Here is a 10,521-nt window from a genome sequence, read left to right as displayed (position 1 = left end):
CTTGGCACTGGCTGCTTCCAAAACGAATGGTCGAGTGCAGGCCTGGTCTTCTGCTAGCCTTGCCGCCACCAGTTTACAGCCAGCTGCGTGCCACGATTCAATGACTGCCAAAATCTCGAGCCACGTGAAGAATTTTCAAGCAGAAAATCCTAAAGAAATGTTGCCATGAACCAGCTCCAGGAAATCTTGGTTTCACAGAAAAAAAAGAAGTCGTTGAATGTATACACTCAGACCATTTACGATTATGCGCTGGAGTGCCGCCCATGCGCCTCAACTTTATTTTATTTATTTTTATTTATTCAATACTGCCAGCCTCCATTCGGTGGCCAAGGCAGGAGCGGTGCAAGGATACATCGTACGTACATCGCGACAAAACAAAGCAAGTAAAAATGCGAATAAAGAAGCAAAAGCTAACACACAGGGTTTTATAGAAAGACAAAGAGCAAGATTAAATACACTCGGTTACCTAAAAATACAAAAGAGCATGAATGAATACACTGGGCTTAAAATGATGATATGACAGCAGATAAAAAAGACTTCTGATCTGTCAAACCGCTTAGCCGCTTAGGTTTACAATTGTGACACCATAAACAGTTAATCAGCTCCTCCTCTCAAGAAAGAACTGCCATCATTTCATTAAGCGACTACTGTCGTATCTGCTTCCCTTCTCCGTCCTACAAATTGGCGCTGCCATACTGCTGTACTACAGCTGCGTTTGCGCTCTACATGGCTGCAGTAAATAATGCATCCATTACGGCAGCTTTTGCTTCGAAGCTGCGTGTTATCTTGGAGAACACGTTTGTGTGATGCGAAATTAGGCTGCTAATATCGTGAAAAAAGTGCAAAAACGCTGCCAGCACGCTCGCGAGCATTGTGTCTTGCTTTGCTCAATGGCTTGTGTTTTTCGAAGTCAGTTTGCGATCCTTTCTGTGAAGTGCACGCTCCCACCTTTGAAACTCGATGGTGTCTTTCGGTGGCCCGAAGAAATGACGGTCCGTGGAGTCATCGTTACGATACCCGCTATTGCATCCCAGTGCAAAGCAGGTCAGCATGAAGAGGCCCGATGTCACAAGATAGCAACAAAAATTCAGGGGACACTTTGACGATGTAAATTGCGCGAGGCGAAAGCCTCTCCCCGCAACTTTGACCGCACGGCCGTTGGCACACACGAGGCGGCTATGGGGCGACTTGGATTAGGTAGCCATGCGAAATTGGGTCGTGACTAATTAGTTATGACCCATGAATAACTAGTCATGATTGGTTGATTAGGAACTTGTCATGTCTGGCTAGTCATGACAAACCAGTCATGACTAGTCATGACTAAAAGTAATTAACCAGTCATAGCTACTAATCACTGATCAATGACTAACTAGTCATGACTAACTATTCATGCCTGCTTAATAACTAACCAGTCATGACTAACTATTCATGCCTGCTTAATAACTAACCAGTCATGACTAATAAGTAATTAGCCATGGTTAGTCATGATTAAACAGTCATGACTAATGGCTAACCAGTCATGACTATTTAATTACTAACTAGTCATGACTAACCATTCATGACTAATTGGGTCATGACTAATAACTAGTCATGACCCAATTAGTCACTGGTTAGTAAATCCTGACTAGTAACTCATGACTAGTAAATCATGACTAGCAAGTCATGGGTCATGACTAATTAGTCATTACCAATCATGACTTGTTAGTCAATAACCAATCATGACTAGTAAGTCATGGGTCATGACTAATTAGTCGTGACCCATGACTTACTAGTCATGATTGGTTATTGACTAACAAGTCATGATTGGTAATGACGAACTAGTCATGACTAACCGGCGATGACAAACCAGTCATGATTGGTTAATGACAAACTAGTCATGTCTGGTTAATGACTAGTTAGTAATTAAATAGTCATGACTGGTTAGCCATTAGTCATGTCTGGTTAATCATGACTAACCATGGCTAATTACTTATTAGTCATGACTGGTTAGTTATTAAGCAGGCATGAATAGTTAGTCATGACTAGTTAGTCATTGATCAGTGATTAGTAGCTATGACTGGTTAATTACCTTTTAGTCATGACTGGTTTGTCATGACTAGCCAGACATGACAAGTTCCTAATCAACCAATCATGACTAGTTATTCATGGGTCATAACTAATTAGTCACGACCCAATTTCGCATGGCTACCTAATCCAAGTCGCCCCATAGCCGCCTCGTGTGTGCCAACGGCCGTGCGGCCAAAGTTGCGGGGAAAGGCTTTCGCCTCGCGCAATTTACATCGTCAAAGTGGCCCCTGAATTTTTGCTACTATCTTGTGACATCGGGCCTCTTCATGCTGACCTGCTTTGCACTGGGATGCAATAGCGGGTATCGTAACGATGACTCCACGGACCGTCATTTCTTCGGGCCACCGAAAGACACCATCGAGTTTCAAAGGTGGGAGCGTGCACTTCACAGAAAGGATCGCAAACTGACTTCGAAAAAAAAAGCCATTGAGCAAAGCAAGACACAATGCTCGCGAGCGTGCTGGCAGCGTTTTTGCACTTTTTTCACGATATTAGCAGCCTAATTTCGCATCACACAAACGTGTTCTCCAAGATAACACGCAGCTTCGAAGCAAAAGCTGCCGTAATGGATGCATTATTTACTGCAGCCATGTAGAGCGCAAACGCAGCTCGCCAAAACCTCATATGTGCCGGGACGCGCCCGGCAGGGAGCAAGACTCGACTGCAGCGCCGTTAGTTCTCGTGACCGCCGCTTGGGACACTCTCCTCCGCTGGGCGGTATTGGGAGCTGTGAAACTGAGTTGGTTCTAGTAACGTTGGTTCAGGTGTCCGCCGAGATATGAGAGACAGATGCTGCGCCATTTCTTTTCCTCAAAAACCAATTCTATTCCAAATTCCATTACATTCCTTGGCGCGAGCTAAGCTCTAACGACTAGTAAGTATACGCTGAATGAAACGCTGAATCATATTGTCACGTAGTGGTGACTGCAGTCCGGCGAACAAGAAAACAGCCAGAATGTCTTCGAAACGAAACTCTTTATTTGGGCTCACTTGCGCCCGCAAAGAACTGAATCACTCGGGGGCGGCGTAGCAACAAGCGTGCTCGGCGGTCGTCGAACAGAATGCCCGCCGCTCTCGGCTGTGCTCTCGAGGCGGTGGTAGGCACCACTTGACCTTTGGCATGACGTCATACCATCTGTGTAAAAACGGGGCCCCATCTCGCGCCGTCGCAGCGCGAGGCTGGTAGGCACCAACGGCGGCCTAACTCCCTCTCCTCTCACCAGGGGCGCCGCGCGCGGAGTGACGTCATACCATCTGTGTAAAAACGGGGCCCCATCTAGAGTATCTGTTCTCGCTTCGGCGAGCGCGGCTTCGGCCGCTTATCTGTTTTTTGAGCAGCGTCTGCTCCGGCGGACGCAGTTGTTGCTGCGACGCGCGTCTTTTCTTTCCTTTTTCTCTTTCCTCTGCTCTTTTAACTCTCCTGTATGTGCACGTGGCAGCGGTGGTGGCTTGGCTCGAGCCAGTAGCAGGCCCGTGCCATTTCCTTTTCATCCTTCTCTCAGTCACAACAACAACAACAACGCCGTCGCAGCGCGAGGCTGGTAGGCACCAACGCCGGTTCGCTCCTCTCGTCAAGCCTGTCAGATGCCGCCTCAAGCACGCAAGACACTTCGGCAGAATGCAAAGAGGAAGCATCAGCGAGCTACGGAGAAGGCAGAAGAACGTGAACGACTTTCAGTAACACGTGTGTGTCGTCATTCTTGGCTATGCGTCATTAGCCGTGTCAGTACATGGGAAACCAATAAAATAGCGGAACCTATCGTATTGCTTCGTAATTACCAGGCTTAACCAAGCTAAGCCACAGCCAGTTTTTTTTTTCCTGCAATAAAAAGTTGCAAGTATGTGCACTCTAGGTCCACAAAGCTCATGTTCTCGAGGAAGTCATAATAGGAGCAGCGAAAATCTCAAAACTTTGCAGCAAAATTCGCGATCACACCATTCGGGCGTGAAACTGAGGGAAACTCTTCGGAAGCTAGCAAAGGACCTTCACGCTTTATTAATGGGAAAGCATTTCTTGTCTCATGAGTGGCTTGTACAGGACATGTCATCAGAGCGAGTCCGCACGAACTGTCAGTCATCCATTACCGGACAAATTAATAAAATGGGTGATTAAATAAATATTTATCATGCATGAATATTTACGTCACTAACGTGATCAATTAAAAGGGTAAATAATTAACTTAGCGATTTAATTAATTGGTTGAATTAATCAATAGCTTAACCAAACAAGCGCTAATTTATACAAACCTGTGAATTGGTTAATTATGTCTCTAATTAAATAGAAAATTAAGTTTCATTAAATTATGTTAAGTCTCCAATTGGTTAACTGAGTAATTAAGATATTGACCGAATTGATTATACCAATTAGTGAATTATTTCTTACATTCATCGACAATGGAATCGAACTGCTGGTTTAATTAATGAATTAGTTAATTACCAAAATTAAGCAATAATAAGCAATTTTGTGTGCTTACTAGACGCTCTAACAGAGGGACCCACGTCTTCGTATGCGGTAGAACCGAAATTAGTGCGGAAACACGACTTGGAAATGGCACAGGCGTAAACAAAAGAACACGCAGCAGCATAATTGGCAGCAGTAAAAGAAACGCTTTCGCATTACTACACCTAAGCATACTTGAGTGCACCTCTGGAATTTTTGTTCAAGGAACAGCAAGAGAAATCTGGTACCACGCTTCTCTCCTTCAGTTCAGCCATAAAGCACTGCCTTTCCAGCAATTGTTTACTGTCAAGCGGTGTTTATTCTAGAAACGGATTTCTACGGCTTTTGTGAACACCGTCGCACTGCCGTGAAACTGGCCCCGATTCTGCCGTAAGCAATGAAGTTAGGTACCATCGTCCAATGAGCGCCACCTTTTTACATTCGGGTAAATATTCTTAGAAGGCGCCCCCAAACTTTGACTGGCGCTCGTGCACGACGCCGTTTCTTCTCTATCAACGGCGAATGCGAGCGCCAAAGCACGCTCGCATCGGCCGTCTACGCCGGCTTTACAGGAACATTTCGCTGCAGATATGTTCCTTGGTGTGGCCAACTGCATGCAGGAAGTAATGCGGCATGTAAAATCCGTTTTGTGTATTACAACGGTTACCCGAAGGAATCACGTTGCACTTCCAGGTCCGCATCGTATAGCTTGGCGCAGTCAGCTTTGTCTGTGGCATGCACTTAGACCGAATATGTGTGTGACCACACCTTGACACTTGCGCATGTCGTACACATCACTTGCATCGTGAAGGCCCTTCCCTTTTTCGAGATTGGCTGATCGAAAAACTGCGTGCGATTATTTAAGCTTTGAAAGCCGCCCCGCAGAATGGCGGGTAGAGCCATTCTCGCCGAGCGCTACCGGCCGCGCCTCTCTCTCCTCATTCCTCAACTAGAATACTTTCTAGTGGCGCGACCGGCGGCTGCTGGGGCCAGCTCGGGTGAAGCGAATTGACACTGACGACCGGTAGGGGCGCTGCTGCGCCTTTTCCTAGCCTCCGGCGCGCCCTTTGGCAGGACATGGCAATGCGGTGTGTGGTTTAGCTCGCTTTGGGCGCGCGCTGTTACGCAGATATTTTCACTTCAGCGTTCGTATCTTGCTGTTAAGTAGTGATAGCAGTGAGCAGGAACTTTGTTGCACCAATGACAGGAAATTTGACGAAGTTATGGCGATAAGAAGAACTGATTCCCACTGTTTTGCGCCAGGCTGCCGCACCGGCTATCCGGGCTCGCCAAAAGCATCGTTGTTTGCCGCACCAATATATGTCGGATAGCTTCGGTTGTGTATCATTTCATTGGTTAAATTTAAGTCTCAATTAGCTGCCAATAAAAAGTTACTTGTGATTCGATATTGAACTTCATGCTGCAGTTTCAAGACATATATCGATGGATAGCTTATTTCTAGTACGATTGAAGTACGCTAATTGCAGGTCCTAATTAAGTTCCGTTAGTTAATTATGACTAAAACAAATTCGCGATACAGCAGCAACTCATATCGTTTAAAAGGTCTCAACGAGTAGAATCCAAAAACAAATGATAAACCACGCAAAACCGAGCTATCGCTCATCTATCTCGGTTGAACCATGATTAAACCACTGCCACTTTGTTGTTTAGCTAAATCTTGTATTAACGTAATACTTTGAATGGTTCTTAGCTGTACATGCATCTCATTGTAAGATTGCTCTTGCAGGACCGTTCATTCATGGTGTTATTCAAGTCATGACATCACGCTTTCCAGCTGAAGCATTGCCTCCTCTGCATCAGCCGAGAAGTTGAATTCTTTTCTGTCGTTTCTGTCAGAGTGGGAACGCCACACAAATGGGCAGCGAGGCTTTCTAAGTCAGTCCGCAGTTACTGGACTGCGTGTTACACTATGCAGTACCTTATCGCTGTTGAAGTAGTCAAGTAATGACAAGCAGGGTGAGCCAAGACCCCGTGGAACATCTTTCTCATCGTCAGGCAGTCATCAGGATGCAGTCCTCATCCTACACTTCAGCAATTCATTGCTACAGTGAACTGTGTCAGCTTCAGCAACCTTGCGCACTGTGTCAAGAGGAAACAGCGAGCCCGCTGTTCTAAGTTCACTCTTGAATGCAGATGCTGGTGAGCAGTACACTTGCTCTGGGAGGGAGAAAGTGATTGAGATATTTCTCGATGCCGGAAACTTGAACGCAGCCGACGCACTGCTCACAAAAGCTGTGCCTGACCATTCTTCCGTTGTTGTGGCATCAAGCGACGGCAGGCTAACCTTTTAAATTGCTGGTTACGTCGCGCGAAAGTTCGTTGCTCAATTCGATGCCCTGAGCACGCTCAAACCATATCTGCAGAAATAACTGCATTTTACCTCACAACTCGTCTGCATTTTTTCACGAAGAGCATTAACGGAGCCAGCGATAGCAGGCGTCTATGTTGTGTGTGTCCTTGTCCCGTTTTGCGCTAACTCACATACCGCGTCAAAGCGCCGCGTTAGCGCCTGTGTTGTGTGCGTCTTTCTCGGTACCTTGTCCCGTTTTGCGCTACCTCTCATACCGCGCATCAAAGCACCTTAAATTGAATAGGTGCTGAACAAGTCAATGGCAGGGAAGTTGTGGATTTTTGCAAACAAGATTGTTTTTCTTATCATTTCTGCACTGAAGTCAGTTGCAAATAAAAGCTTCATATGGTGTTCATGTGTACATACATCAATTTAATGACTATTACTAAATCAACAACACCACCAAAACTCACATCATAGCGGTAAATAAATATCTACAAGCGCATTGACTTCTCTAAACCATATATGAGCTCAAAATTCCGCATAAAATTTAGCTTAACCGGTTTGCTTCTGAAAGTGTGTGAGCAATAAATGACGGTGGGTACACACTCTAAATGGCATTGCTTTCGGGTTTTGATCTTCAAACCACAGTAATGGTCGCGCAAATAATCTGCTCCGCATGTGATGCTGACCGCTTGGCATTCTGCGATGGCGTTTCGCGCCACAAAATCACTCTGCAAGTTGGAGTTTGGTCAACGACGCGACAGTAGGAACGTTGTATCCTCGCTTAATTACGTGGTTTTCGGACACGCGTTTTAATCCTTAACAAGGCTAGTCATTGTAACTAACAGGTGGAGAACAGCAAGAAAGAATAAATGAACGATTCTAATTAGTAAATGAGCTGAAAAACGCAAGATAACAGACGAACTTTTCAACACTCCGCGAATTCCCGTGCCTAGGAAAAGTTGCGGTGGCGCCATCTGGTGGCGTCTGTTGGAAAATGGCTTGCCTGCGCCTCGCCGCTCGCGCCACTAGAGAGTATTCTAGTTCACTATACTCTGACGAGCGTTTTGCCACGGGTGGCGCTGTTCCGCTGAGGCGACGGTGGCGCCATACAACGACCGCCCGGTCCCTATGCCGCTAAACTCTCGTGGATGCCTTGTAGTGTCACAAGTTACGTCATTGTGTGTGAGCTATTGGAGTTCTTACCAATCAGCGTGACGCCCTCCGCCTGGTGTGCTACGCCGACAACACCAGCGCCGTATAAACGGCAAACGTGGCTCTAACAGCTATCGCTGTAAAATGAAGAAGTGAAATTGTTTTCGATTTCTCCTATGAACCTAACAACAAGCCCGTGTTGTTCCATTGTTCAGTCTATTTCCACACACCAATATTGCAAGTGGTTGCTGCGCCAAGCTGACGAGCTTCTTATAAATCCTTGCCGCACATTCGTCACTGCCTGCTTAGCTGCCATATAAAAGCTTTTGAAGTGATACACGAGATTGAAACTGCCGCCGATGAATCCATGGACTCGCCATTCGCAAGCGGGACTTGGATGAAATCGTTTAATCCCTGCGGTGTTTTGAGCCGCCGCCGTTCACTTTTGCCTGGAAATGGCGGTCTTTTAAAACCAGCCGCCATTTCCAACTGCTCGCGAGGCACAAATCGGAAAGAGGGGAGGACGACGTTCCGCCGATGGAGCCACCATTGCACCGCGATATTGCTCTCATATCTGAACCTCTTTCTGTCAGCTGAGAACACGGTTTCGGGGGGAAGAATGCTGAATCATTGTTGAGTACACTCCCAGCCACGAGATCAGTACTTATATATGCAACAGGTTCGTACGATTGAACGCATTATGGGTCTTTCGCTTGGTTGTGCCACACTGTCGCTAGGGCGTGCTGCTTGTTCGGCTCTGATTTTGCTCAAAAAAAAAAGATACCAAATTCGCTGCGTATTAGGGGATAGGTTTTATCCCATGCGCCGGGAAAGAGCAGAAAGACAAGAGCGGAAAAAACCTTTCAGCAGTTTATTTCGAACTTGATTCTCTGAGATAATCGCGTCAATGAAATGAAATGGGTGTCTACATTCTCCCATTGATATCGAATAAAAAGATAAGAAAAGATAAGAACGTCACTCGCTACGCAGTGCACGGCGGGCAACGCGTGCCGACGCAATAGTTTCTCCAAGCACAGTTCTTAAGTGACGCCCATGAGATACGACGAGCTGTCAAGGCTGCAGCTTGTCAAATGCCACAGCTTCTTTCGTTGAAAGGGACACAGGTGAACTGGAATGTTCCTGTTGCCCTTCCTGAGATGAACAACTTCTAGGGATATCTTGGTATGGAATGGCCACGGGCACCAGTAGTCTTACTCGCCCTAGTAAAAGAAAGAAATACATCTAAAAAACTTGCCACTTCCATCGTCTGTGGCAAGTCCTGCTGAATTGGTATCCGCAGATGACGTCCAGCTCGCCGAACATCAGCTCCTTGTCCTCGAACTCGAGAATCCTTTTGAAGAATAGGTTACCGCGAACATGTAGGTGCTCTTACTAAATCTTCATTTTTCCGAAGTGGCGCTATCGATGAAGCTTCTGTCACACCTGGTTTAGAAGTCGCGCCGCTGCCGCTGACTAGCACGCCATGGTATCAGGTTAGGCTCCGTGACTGAAATTATAAATGCCCAGATCCTGTGAGCTGCCGGTAGGGGTCTTGTTTTCCGAAGCATCCCAGTCCTCGTATCAGGTCCTGTAGCGCAGAATCTTCCTCCTCGAGTGTTGTAAACGTGTATAGATGGGTTACAGTCTTGATGTCCGACAGGCGCTTAGAACATATTGCTCTGCCAGGGAAACATATACGACAACTTGGGTCTTGGTCCACCGCGTGGGATGACAGACAGCAGAAAAAAAACGCACCTCTTGGAACTTCAACAGAAGAGGTTGCAAAAGGGCAGCAGCCCCCTGTCCTCGTCATGAAGGTCACAGTCAACGAGCGTGGAAGTATCTGTATCTTCATCTTCTACCACAGCCGTAACGGCGGATTTCGCTGCAAATAACTTTTCAGCCACGCCGTTTTGCAGCACGTCCGATAACGAGGACATTTCGTAAGCGCTGGCTAGTTTCGCGGTTGGCGACTGAAGGGCACCATTGACTAAGCCTGCTTCCAGTCTTGTTGCCGTGAGTGTCGGGACATTCCTGGGGCTCAAGTCCAGAGCCATGGTTCGGACAGTGGAATCCTTTTTCTGATTCCGCAAGTCTTCGTCCGGAGACTGTGACCCGAAAGCGGACACCCAGCTTACCTCCGTCTCGGGTGCTTCTCCGTCATTACCGTCGCCAGAAATGAGCGCTCGATCCGAAAGATTCATATCGCCTTGGGAACTTTTGACAGCGTGTGGCTGCGTCCAAAGTGGGTGTCGGCGAATACCGAGCATGACGTCAGCGGAGTTAGGGAATGGGCGCTTCGGCTTCTCTGATGACAGTTCCTCCTTGATGCGTCTATTAGCTGCATCTTTGTCTTCCTCGCGTCCAACAGTCCTTAGCAAGATGCTCTTCATTGCAGCTTCTGCCGAATCAGCTCTTCCTACATTTTCTGACTCTTCGGGTTCGACGTACTTTTCGCTAGCCCTTTTCCTGTCCGACAGTCCAGAACCGCCGGCAGCACCAGCCGCTATTCTACCGTAGCACGCTACCCTGTGGCGCCTCAACT

Source organism: Amblyomma mixtum, chromosome 7 (genome assembly GCF_055824585.1).
Source record: "Amblyomma mixtum isolate Tamu chromosome 7, ASM5582458v1, whole genome shotgun sequence".
NCBI classification, from domain to species: domain Eukaryota; kingdom Metazoa; phylum Arthropoda; class Arachnida; order Ixodida; family Ixodidae; genus Amblyomma; species Amblyomma mixtum.
The sequence above is the reverse complement of the archived record's forward strand: the minus strand, read 5'-3'. Positions refer to the sequence as shown.